The sequence below is a fragment of the Athene cunicularia genome (genome assembly GCF_003259725.1).
Source record: "Athene cunicularia isolate RWA chromosome 8 unlocalized genomic scaffold, athCun1 chr8_part1, whole genome shotgun sequence".
Lineage (NCBI taxonomy): Eukaryota > Metazoa > Chordata > Aves > Strigiformes > Strigidae > Athene > Athene cunicularia.
Window position 1 is genome coordinate 8641907 of NW_020799109.1, and position 12683 is coordinate 8654589.

Sequence of the window (12683 nt, forward strand, 5' to 3'; positions counted from 1 at the left end):
GGCGACATTGTGGGATGGGTTTGGAAAACAAGGACTGGCACATTGCATCATCATATCAGAAGCAGTGGTTTTAGAGACTTAGGGGTGTAGTCTGAACTACTGCTACTTGTTTATGTCAGCGATGCTTCAAAACAAACTTACCATGGGAGGCACTGCAGGTGCTAAAGCAGCAAGGAAGAATCAACGCAGTTAATCATTGCTTTTACTACTGTGGGAAACAGCGAGCTAATGGGCAGATCAGCTGGGAAGATCAACTTTGTCCATTTACAGCTCTAATATCTATAAGAATCTGTAACAGAAGCAAGCCATCTCCCTAATCATTACAAGATCACTGCACTGTCCATCAACTATAAGATGTAAAAATGGGACCCCATCTCAGATGAGTATTTTGAGTTTTAGTCCCATGTCAGCTTGGATATGGACAGAGGATGAATTTATGAAAAATAAGAGGGGAAAATATAAAATTCAAATAGGCTTTGCAGGCTTATAAAGAGACTTAGCTCAGTGTGAGTTCTTTAGAAGCTATTTCTGTGCCTTTCTCTAGAAAGACTTATTAGACTGTTGTTCTTCCAAAAGCTGTTCACCCATTCCGAATTTTAACTGAGATTTCAAACGGTTATCTTTGTTAAGGAGAAAGCAACGTTTGACAGAGTTGGCTTATTTTGACGATGGAGGGGGGTCGCAGTATATGGAGAGAATTGTTGTTACAGTCCCAGTGAATGAATCAGGCAAGCCTAATCTTTGCTTCTTACTTTCCTAAGGCTTTAAACAGTTTTTGAAATTTTTCTCTTCGCTCCAGGCTCCCTAGTTCTCAGTCTCCCTGTGTGTCTAGAGGACACTGTCAATATCCCCCTCCCACCTCTATATTCTGAGGATGAATTGTTTCATGTTTGTTTATGCTAAGCCATGAAAGCTTAAAATTGAAATGTTTGCTCCTCCACTTCCCACTCATATATGTTCTCTCTCATTCATTGTATATTTTTGCTACAGGATTTTATCTCAAGGGTGCTGAACTATGTGAGGCTGTAAATATGCATTAAAAAAAAAAAAAAAAAAAAAAAAAACTTTGGTGTCTACCAAGGTATGAGGAGCAGTTGAAACTTGCCCTATATTTGACACTTTCATAGAATTATAGGAAAACAAGATTAATTAAGATATTAAAATACTTCTGGAGGTCTTCAGTGCAAGTCCTTTCTCAAGGCGGGGCTAACTTCAGTGTTACTCAGTTGGTTACTTAGGGATTTGTACAGTCAAGTTTTAAAAATATCCATGGATAAAAAAACATAATGTGGAAGGGTTTTTTTCCCATTTGGATTCTCTGTTGCCTAATAAAGATTGACTTCATTATATAATCTTTTCAGGGGTGATGTTCACAGGATCTCCCTCTTCTGCCTAGCTGCCTATATTCACAGAACTCACAAGAACTGAAAATCTTTGAAGTTATTGTCAAATCTGAGTGACACTCACCAGTTGAACCAAAAGTTACTGAAATGTGGCACGGACACAAACAGCATGACTTAATCAGCCTTGTTTCCTTCAACTAAAAAGAGATGAGTCAAATGGCAAGTCTTTCCCCTTTAGTGCTAGAGGACAGGATTTAGGCTGTTTTGTGCTGTGATCTCTAAAGCCCTCTCTGGATTCAGCTGGACACGGTACAGCTTAACCATCTTAAAGTAACAACCTTGGCTGCAGAGAGGGCAGCATTCTCCTGCATGGAGTCTGGATCCCAGGACAGGAGGAAGCGATTTCTAGTGCCAGGCATATCTGCTGAAATCTCTTTCAAGCAAAAAGCCAAAAACTCACCAAAACCTTGGCTCAAACTCCAGATTTCTCTGACATCTGTACGTTGCTGATTGTCTGTGGGGACCGTTTCTCGTGGCACTGCCATGTCACTGTACTTCATCTCTCATCCATTTAGAGGTGCATAAGGAGTCAGAAGAAGATAAGAGCCCAGGCCTGCTAAATTTACAAAATAGTTTTAAGTGCATCTCCCTCCCTAAGGCTGATCTTTTCCCCTTATGCACACAAGCACTTTATATGTTCGTGTCAGCCTCTTTGCCATTATATCCTTTTCTGTGAAACTGAGTAAAAATGGGCTAGTGGGTTTTAAAGTTAGATGGGGTACAGGTAGAGAAGGACAGACAGGCAAAACCACGCTTCTGTGCATGATCAGTATGGTTATTCTAGTCTTTTTTTCTTAAGAATGCAGACTGAAAAGTAGCACTTCTGTTGCTCTAGTGCAGATGCGGTGAGGAAATGGAACTCTGACGACAACCAGCATGGAAAAGCAAAAGGTATCGAGTGTTGCAGCATGTAGAAGCATATGAGCGTTTGTACTTTTTAACCATGAGATGATCTTGCACTAAATTTTCTTCCGCTGCCACGACATCTTTCATTTCACATGGAATGTGATTAAGAGAGCAGGTATAACATTCACCATCTCAACAGAGGATGACATAGGCTGAGTTTTGCCCTTGTGGTGCTGACAGTGTCAGGTGTAAGAATTTTTCAGAGGTGCTACTGAAGTAAATATCATCTGCCCTATAAAACTTGGCTAAAATAATATTGGACTTGTGCTCTACCAAGTCACTTTACTTTTTGAGCGACAATGGACAAGGCTGCCAGTGAACCAATATGTGGTTAAGCTCTTTTGTTTCAGTTTGCTTACAGGATTTTAATGTACCCCTGTATCTTATTGCTTTAATATTCATCAGTCATTTCTGGCTGATCCAAAGGAGGGTTCACTAGAAAAATAATATATATCGTAATGCCAGAGAGATACAATTAGACTGAGGGGCGTACTCTTGTCTTTAACAAATGTAGAGCTCCAGCCTCCTACAGTTAAGTCTGAAAGTGAAGTATCTAAGGATGAGAAGAAATGTATAAAGCCAAGTCCAGTGGCATGTCATAATTTCACACTGGATGATGTCTCAAAGGATTACATAAGAAAATAAGATCAGTTCCGCATCGCAGGTTTAATTCAAGTAACTAGAATGACAAGAAATATTTCATTCAGGAGTATTTAGGCAACACAGCTGCTCTTTTGATTAAGTAAGCTAAATGTATGGACTGGGATAAGAAGGATGCTAAGGTCAGCTTCCACCTGAACTCTTTCTTGGTCTGCCTGTATAACGGTTACCTGAAGATTGTTTGGTATGGTGTTTCATCCTCAGCTCCTTTCTGCAGCTGTTACATGTCTTCAATAATCGTTACATTCTTCTAAATATCACAGAAAAGGGTACAATAATAAAATTTTCTATTAACTAATAGACAAAAATTGCTTTTCTGACCATTTTCACCCCCATGTCTCTTTTTGAGGCATAATAACAAAAAAAAAAAATGCTCCCAATCCCTAAAGGTTTAAATTTTTCAGATTTAATATTCTCATCAGGATTCGCAAACTAATCTTTTGTTGTACTATTATTCATTTCAATGAGATGTTTCAGTGCTCTGGAATCAAAATGTGTACTTTCAGCTTGGCTTGGTATCAAATCACATTTTGCTGGTGCATTGCAGTGATTAATAAAAGTTACAGTTTGAGTGCTTTACATTCCCATTCTTCTGCATCGGACAAGCATCCGTATCGGACAACTGACCCATATCTCATGTGATGGCACCAAATCTCCTCGTCCATTGTTTTGAGTTAGTAGGAGAGGATGTCATGGAGTACTACGAGAAATATATCCTTGCCAAGTAGCTTGCCTTCTAGGGCATATAGTGTGCTTAACTGATAGAATTGGTGGAAAACATAAAGCATAAGTGATTTGAGGTAGAAATTCGTAACGGAAAAGAGACCACCACGATGTCAAATAGTTCCTCCTCCTCTGTGTTGTTTGGGCTGAGGCAGTACCACACAGTGAAGCTCAGATGGTAAAACTCTGCCCCTTAAATTAACAAGTGATTGGAAAAGATCTGAGCCTGATTCGACTCCCTTTGAAAGCATCTGGGCTTTTTGTTGATTGCAATCAGAGACACATCAGGGCTTTATAGCTTGCCTGCCATCTTCTGAAATGTTTTGTGACAAACAAGACACTGGTATTATTTTTGCTATGAAATGTTTGTTATTTTATCATAGCAGTGATTATGGGAAAGAACATCTGCATCATGCTCAGAGTTTCTGGTGGACTTTCCAAAGATGAAATGGTTTGGGGTTTTGGTGTGTTTTGGTTTGGGTTTTGTTGTTTGTTTGTTTGGGGTTTTTTAACTGACTTGGCCACATCATTCCTTTGCTAATGCAGAGTAGTCAGCTGGCAGGTACTAAAACAATCTAATAGAATAAGGTTAATCTTCTCTCTTTAATTAGACAGCAATATGTAATACAACCAGTGGGCCAGATGACCTTGAAAATTAAAGTGAGAATAGAGACACATTTGAGAGGAAAATATCTTTAGTTACAGGCGGTTGGGGTAGAAGAAACCAGAGAAAATGTTCACTGATCTAACAGAACAACCCCACACAATCCTCCTTCTCTATGCAAACTCACAGTTTCTGTCGTAAAACGGACTGGGGTATCTTACTGGTCTTATGGGCATTTCACAAGTGTTTGTTAAGTGTGAAATAGTGCATATTGTTGGAAGCGAACCTTACCAAATTTCAGGGTCTACCAGAAAATTTTTCTGCGATTCCATAAATCACTTAATCTCCATCTGTAGAGCCTAATATATCCCCATCACTGTAGTACCAAAGCACTTCATAATCCTTCATGTATTTCCTCTCCAAACATCATGGAGGGTTGATAATATTACAAGAGAAGAACGGAGGCATTGCAGTTTTTCTCTAGGTTGTGTAAGAGGTCTTAAGAGTCTCACGTCGTCACCCTAAGTGAACCACTGGGTCATTTTCCCCTCTCATGTGATATTATGAGACCTGGGGTTTTGTTCAGGATTTTCTGTACAACTGTGGATTTTTCACTTAGTATTGGTAAAGGGACTTTGGGTGGGAGTGCCTGGCTAATGGACATATCCCTGACTAACTTTTGATGAAAATTATACATGCGAATTAATGAAGCAGAGGTAGGCTGCTGGCAGGCAACGTGTTTGGGTTAAGTAACACCACACAGAGACAATAAAAGGGGCCTTCTCTCCCACCAACCCAAAACTGATGGATACTTATTTATCTAAAAAGTTGTTTGCAAGCTGAATGATTTACAGATATGGCAAGACTATGCAGGAATACAATCAATATTCTGGCTGTGTATGGGAGTGAGAACTGCCGAAGTGTGTTAGAAACTGTTAACAAACAGTTATAAAAGGAAGCCAGCAATCGTGCTCTCTGGTGCTGGACAGTTAAGCATTGCTAGTTAGTATTCAGCCAGCAGTTTGCCACTCCTGTGTTGCTTTTCTGTTTGCTGTCTCATCAGAATAGTGCACGCCTTCTTGACAGTTCTGGTATCAAGTGAAACCCTCGCTTCAGGATATCAGAGAGAAAAAGGCCTGTGATGGAAATGGACTATTTCTGGTTGAATTTTGGTGTGACCTATTGAGAATGTGTGTTACTGCCTTTGTCTAAGTGATATTCTGGATACAGATAGTTTGGTAGCCTGTAATGTAGTGGTCTGATCATTTACTCCTATCCAGGAGAGTAAAGGCAGTTTTGGATACAGTGCTAACGCTAACCACCATGTGTTAGAGCAGGTTCTCAGACACAGCAGAATGTGGCAGTATTGAGATCCAAAGTCAAGCAAGATGGCTCAATTAAGGTATAACTGAAAATCACCCAAACCCCATTCATGATCCAGTAATATCTTACCATTTTATAGTAACCTCCAACTGTCCTCATTCCACAAACTTGGATGTTTCTGATATCCACTGACATTGCCATTCTGGGCTCAGATTTGGAGAAGCCTTGAGTACCATCAGCTTCAGTTCTAATCAGAGTAAGTTGGATATTGAACATGGAACATGCTAATCTAAGTTCTCTTAAACAAAAATCCCATCCTTGGCCTCTTGGATAAAGTGGCCCAAATTAGCGGGTGTCTCTTATGTAAGTCACACTTTTACCCAATTGCTTTTTTATGAATTGGGGACAATGTGGTCCCCTCTTGTACCAGTGCTGTTGGGAAAATTGGTCCATCAGTGCTTATAAAGCAGTTGCCTCCTGCAGTGCTAAGCACTTCAGAAAAGCCATGAAGAACTGAATAGCTCTGTCCTCAGAGCAGGCTTTGAGTAGCATGCAGTAAGCAGGAGTCTAGGGCTGCATATTGAACAATAAGGAAAAGCCAAAATATTGAATAATCTGCTAATTAATGAACAGTGTTGATCTCGTGTACAAAGTAAAGCAAGAGCCCTGTGGAGGAACACCCTGTGCTCCTCTAGTTAAAGGCCGTGTCATCATAATGACAGACACGGGGCTGAATGAGGGTTCTTTGTATCTGTACAGCTGTGGCACAGCCAAACTTTTAAGAGCTCAATTTTGTGACTTTAAGGTTGGCTCCTTTGACTGAAGCTTTCTGTGTGTAATAGTTCTGACAGTAAGAGCTGAACCATCTTTTGGGGGTGTTCGTATAGAGCCAGTCTACAGGGAATATGACACTCCTTTCCTCTTGCCTGAAGGTGAGTAGGTTTAAGCAAGACTGCCAGCTTCATCTGCCAAGAAGTATGTGAACTATATGTTGTAATGTGGGGAATGTCACTCTACAGCAGCTGGAGTATGCACTAATGGCTGTGAGGTATGTTGTGTACCGGATCAGCTGCATAGCCTGGGGATGGGCAGAAGTGGGAACAAAAGAACAATTCAAGATGAGCTGTATCTCCAGAAATGTTTATGTGTATATTAGCTGTTTTCTGTGAACCACTGTGATGGCTTTACCTTATCTCCACCCAACCTCCACCTCCAGAAATATAGAATGACAAAGAAAACAGTTTAAAGAAGGTCTGTCTGTCTGAAGGGAAAGGTCTGTGAGGAGACGGGTTTAGGGCATTGTGTGGAAGTGTCAGGCAGACTGGGCAAGAGGGCCTAGAGGAGCCTGACCTGTTAACAGCACTCTCAGAGGGGGCAGTCCAGTAAATTAGGTATGTGTGAAGCTGAAATTCTCTTTCTCGGTGGTTTACAGTTTGTGATCCATGAATTGCAGGTGGATTTTAGACTATATCGGGAAAGAAAGTTCATGTAGTTCTGCATTATGTTCTATGTGTGTAATTTCTGAAGGGTCAGTGTCTACAGTGGAAATTTTTTGGGAGTTGGAAAAAACCCACTGTCTGCTGTGTTCCTCTCCTTAAGTCAAATGATATGTTTGGTTTTGAAAAGGCTTTAGAATGGAAGAACTGTAGGTGTTCTCAGTAGCTTGGTTAAAGCATCTGGGTGGGCAAGATTGATGTGCCAGTGTGGCTCATCATGGGGCTGGGAGTCCCCAGAACACCTTCCAGGGGCAGGACAGAAGAGGCCTGCTCCTGCAGAGCGTTCGTTCAGAGATCCACACGTGGGGCCAGACATGGCTTCCTATGGGAGAGCTTTGCTAAACTGTGACTTGCCTCCCAAGGGATGTGCTGGAACCCTCTCCCTTGAAAACCTGACAGTTGAACTGGGCACCATATGTGAAAATATGCAGGAGGGAATGAGCCCTGTGCAGCCGCAGGGATGAGCTATGCTGGTGATAGGATCTTAGCATCTTACATCCCAGGTGCGCTGTCATGGCGTGATTCTCCTCACTGTGGGATGGGTGTTTGATTCCAGCATTCTGCTTCGTGCCCATGAATCCTTCTGGCATTACTGAGGACCCGGGGTGTGTAGGGAGAATTCAATGTTAGAATTGAGATATATCCTGAAGATCACAGAAGCAAGTCTGCCCGTGTCAGGTGGGGATGCATGTTCTTCTTGGTGCGTGTGTCTGTAACACCTATTACCAGCTCTGAGAAATGCGTGTACTCATCAGAAAAAGAAAATATTCCTTTGTGTTTATTCTTATTTAACATTGTTTACACAGAAAATGGAGAAACACATCTTTAACCGTCATGTACTATTTAAAATTATGTCAGTACACCATGCGGTGCTCATTCTGTAAACATCTACTCCACCATGTGGTCTCTGGGAGCTAATGCTGTTCTGCTCTGTATGGCCACTTGTGTTCTGCCTGGAGCACACTGCAGTGGTTATGTTAAATAGCCTTTGTGAAGGTTTCCAGAGGTCTAAATTAAAAATGCAGAAAGCTGGGGAGGGGAAGAGAGAGTTGGGAGGGGGGATTCTCTGTAGCTGGAGTGTTAGGATGTCTTGCTATCTAATTGCCTTAGAACATGTGGGCTTGAATGAATCCTCTTTAATGACTAATAGGCAAATGCATAAATCGCAAACCCCAAGCACCAAAATGATGAAATGCACACTAATGAAGACTCTGACTTCGACAGCAGGTGTAGGGTTGATTTGTAAAATGTCGTGAATATATCAGGTTTAAAATGATATATTTATTAGAAGAAGCAAGTGTTCCCCTTGTATTCGCTCCCTCGTTCTGCACACCTACTCTTCCTGCATGATATTGCAGGCTGCAGTCTCACAGCAGTTTCTTGCTATAACTCTTGCTTCGAAGAAGTACAACAATAGAGACCAATTACCCTCTGTCTCCAGTCTTATTGCAATAAGCCTGAGGAGAAAAAAAAAAAAAGTGAGTGCACCCCCTCCCCCAGCTACCTTTTCAATTTCAAATCCTAACCCCGTTGGTAGTGCCATTTGTGGATTTGAACTCCCTGGCTTTGTGTGCGGCATTATCTGGAGATTCACCTGGTACTGATCCAATGAACCAACGCAACCTTACAAAGCTGAAGGGAAGAGTGTAGAGTTCTCTTTGTAATAAATCATATGCCATGAAAAAGGATTTCTTTAACTCCTTTCCTCCATTATTCTCCATATCTCACCTTGTGGAAATGGGTCTGTTAGTGAGAGACTTAAACTCGCATGGTAGGAAAAACGAACAGGGGAAGGATAACTGGAGTGAAAGGAAGGCAGAGTTCTTGGAGGTTTCTGTAACTTGGAGATTCTAGAAAGAATAGGTACAACCTGAAAGAATAGCAAGCAGCCCTAAAAATAAACCCAACGTAGGCCTTGGTACTACACCTTCCTCAGTTCTGGAAAGGGACAAGGATGTTATCATTAAAGCAGCTGCATAAGAATTCCTTAAAACCAGTGGTGGGTTAAGCCCCCAGAGGCAAGGAGCTTCTGTCCAGATAATTGCCCATCAAGCTGAATGCTGGTCTGAACATCTTTGGTTTTACAGAGTTGAGCTGGTAACCTCTTGAGATCTGGCTGCCTCCCAAGTAGGGAGGGATGAATACTGCAAAATGTTTCAGTTTCCATTTCAATTTTGAAACTCATTTGCTTTGACTGAATTTGCACTGTGTTTATGTAAATTTATAAACACTGTAATAAATTTATCTACTTATAGAAAACAGAAATTTTTGAAAAAGGCTGGAGAGCGTTTGTGAAATGCAAATTCTAATTCAACAAGAATAATTGCAGAACCTGATTTAAAAGTACATTCAATCACAAAGCAGAAACATAGTATGTGGTCTGTATATGTTGCAAACACTAACAAGCATAATCCAAAATTCAAACAATCGTTAACAACTTAAATATTTTAAATTACATACATGTAGTTTTCTGTGGCATACAAGCTAGGGTTTCACAGTATGAATGAAGAGTACAGACAGGTAATAGTAGCAGTTTACTCTTTGCTTGCTATAGAAAGCTCACGTCCTCCTGATTACACTGTTTTCTAACTTATAACTTGCCAGCACATCATTCTTATCTGGCTCTAGGTCAATATTACCTGCCATGTTTATAAAAGCGTTCATGGGCATGGCCATTAAACCTCATGGAATGGGGCATTCTCCAGTGCCCTTACTCTGGAAATGTTCATCTACTCCAACCCTCACTAATTTTGAAGCTGCTTTTGTCTTCCCTTGTGCCTCTTGGAGTCTGCAGTATTTTCTGTCTTGCTCTCCTCCATGTCCCCTTTAAAGATCATCCTTAAACACTCCTTTGATATAATTGAGGGTTTTTTTTCCCTTGTTATATTTGTACTGAGCACATTAGTTTATTTACTGCACAGGACAGATTTGGAGGCCCCTTCGAAGTCAGGAGAACACTTAGTCACATAAGGAACCGTATTGAAACCAATGACAGTGCTTGCAGTCTGAGTAAGAATGCTGGTCTCAAATATTGAAAGATCCCATGTTATACTGGAACACAGTTGCTTCCCATTGTAGACCTGCTGTTTCCAAAGTATACCTGTATTTGTACTTTGCCTACCCACTTCTTGAAGCAGAAGGTAAACAGTTAAACAATGGAAACAGCAAGTAACATGTACTAGAATTGAGCTGGTTTAGGATTGGTATGGTGAGTTAAAAAAGCAGTGCAAGATACAATTTTTAAGTTACCTTGTTGAAGATCTTACGTTGGAAGTATAAGTCTCAAGGGAGATCACGTCATCTGGGAGCAAGAGAATATAAACAATGCAGGATCTATAATAGACATGTGGGAGATTCTGGCCATATGTTTTGGTCATGTCCTGATATATGTGAGCTTTGGGAGACAGTTCTACATGTAATAGAGTCAATAATCAAATCTGAAGTACCAAGGAACACAACTTGATGTTTCCTTAGAGACACCGCAAGTTTGCAACAGATGAATAAAGAGAGAATATGGTAGATACAAATGTGTCTTTAGGCAAAATGGAAAGTAAAAAGACTTAAAAATGGGGAGGAAGAAAGAAAATTTTACACTGTTCCCAGCCTGTAAAGTAACAGTAATGCTTACATCAGAAATTTAATTAATTGTTGTTACATTGATGAAGATGTGATATACTACATCAAAGACTAGCTAAATGATATTTGGAAATTAATTTGGGTTCCTATTAAATAGAGCTCAGAGGAGCTTTCCAAATGAGTAACTTGTTTGTCAAGCATTGCTTCCTTCTGTTTATAAAGTCTTCTCAAGTAAAGACAACTATTTTCAACTGTTCTTGTTGCTTGAAATGGACTATGAGATTCATCACTAACCAGACATTCATAGAAAATTCAAATATTGCAGATCACAATGTCTTAGTTTCTTAGAAAAGAAAATATTTCTTCCGTTCCCTATAGACATGACTTTATATAAAGTTATCTAAAAAGTCCCAAACCCCAAATTTAACATTGACAATCTGTATTTGAATTTAAAATTTGCTTTTGTTGCTCTATAGCTTGGCTACTTCAATGTGCTTTGGAGATAAACATAATGGAATCAAAATATACTTGTTTTCTGTAGTGTTATTAGCTTTAAATATTCTTAAAATGAAAATGGAACACAATAACCATAGGAGGAGATATGATTTCAGGTTCTGATCTCTTAAGAAAGTTATCCTGTAGAGTGAGCATGCTGTTTTCTTGGGAACTGTGCCAAAATACAGTAAGACTCATGATGATCACCACAGTTCCTGCTTTTGTTAAATGAAAAACTCGTTCTCGTGATTCTGATCTTACACCAGTTTTATCCCAGTGTAATTCCATCTGTGTCTCTGGAAGTACTTCTGATTTTATATTAATGTCTATGAGTTCAAAAGAAGATAGGATTTAGCAGAACTCAGTGGAGAGAGTTTGTTAAGACCAAAAAAGTAAAAAGAGAGAAATCTTATACAATACGTTTTGCTTTATAGTGGAATGGAGACAACTTTCAGAGTTGTCTGTGAATTTGTAGCTCCTGGAGTGTCCAAAGAAGACATCCATCTCTTCTCTAGACAAGCAGACAAGTGACCAGCAAGACGAGGAGGTGGCTTTCTCCACCACAGTGAGCCATCTGGCTCATCTGTACACCAAGTCAGCAGTGATGGAATTGCAGAGCTGTCATTTGGGTGTTTGAACTCCCAGACAACCTGATGGTTGGGTTGTCTAAGGCTGAGGAGCACAGCAGCTCCTGCCTGCCTAGTTTCCCCATAAGAATTTTTATAAAAGAATGTTCCATTAACTTTGCATTTTTTGGTTCATACAAAAATACTCATTCATAATTTTTCAAAATTAATCCTCTGGTTTCATCCCCTTACTTTTCTTAGCATTTCATCTTTCTGTCTTATTTTTTATTTGGGTTTGATGTGTGCAATCATTTGTTTCAGCTGTTAGAGAAGTGAGACATTTTCCCTTCTTTTTGCCAATTAAATTTATGCTTTTTGGCCATCAGATTCTTAGAATTTTTGCCGAAGGATGGCACTACTGGAGTAAATCTCTGTTGTTTGCATAGGTGTGTTTAAAAGATTAAGGCTGAACAGACATTCTGGTAATAGACCAGGGATCAATGAAAGCTCTTCTTTTCTCAAGAAGCTTTAAGGCTTAGCAGTGAGGTTGATTTTTTTTTTGTTTATTTGTTTAAAATATAGAGGAAGCTGCATGTCTGCCTGAGCTTTTGTTATTTGTGTGGTCTTTCTTGGAATTCCTGAACAAGATCTACCCAAGATCCACTGGTCCCAAGCTCAGCTTGAGACAACAGAAGGGGACCTCTCTCCCTGCTTGTATCAATGTCCACAGATTGCCTAGATGATCTCTGCAGTAGGCAAGGGACATGATTTCCCCCTCCTATTTGTGCCACTTGCAGCTTTTTGATTTCTTGTGTTCACTGTAATAACAACCCATTGAGTTTCAATGGGATTTCACAAAGAATGGGATATTATTCTGTGGGGCTGGGAGCAGCAGAATCAAACTCAAGACAATGTACTGAGAGGGATATGA

General features: G+C 40.1%; 1 protein-coding gene across 3 annotated transcripts in view; it reads left to right on the forward strand.

Annotated features, from left to right (window-relative positions):
- The window catches only part of LOC113482589 (cytosolic carboxypeptidase 6-like), a 969074-nt gene that overhangs the window by 791456 nt on the left and 164935 nt on the right, over positions 1-12683 (forward strand). The window lies entirely within an intron of this gene.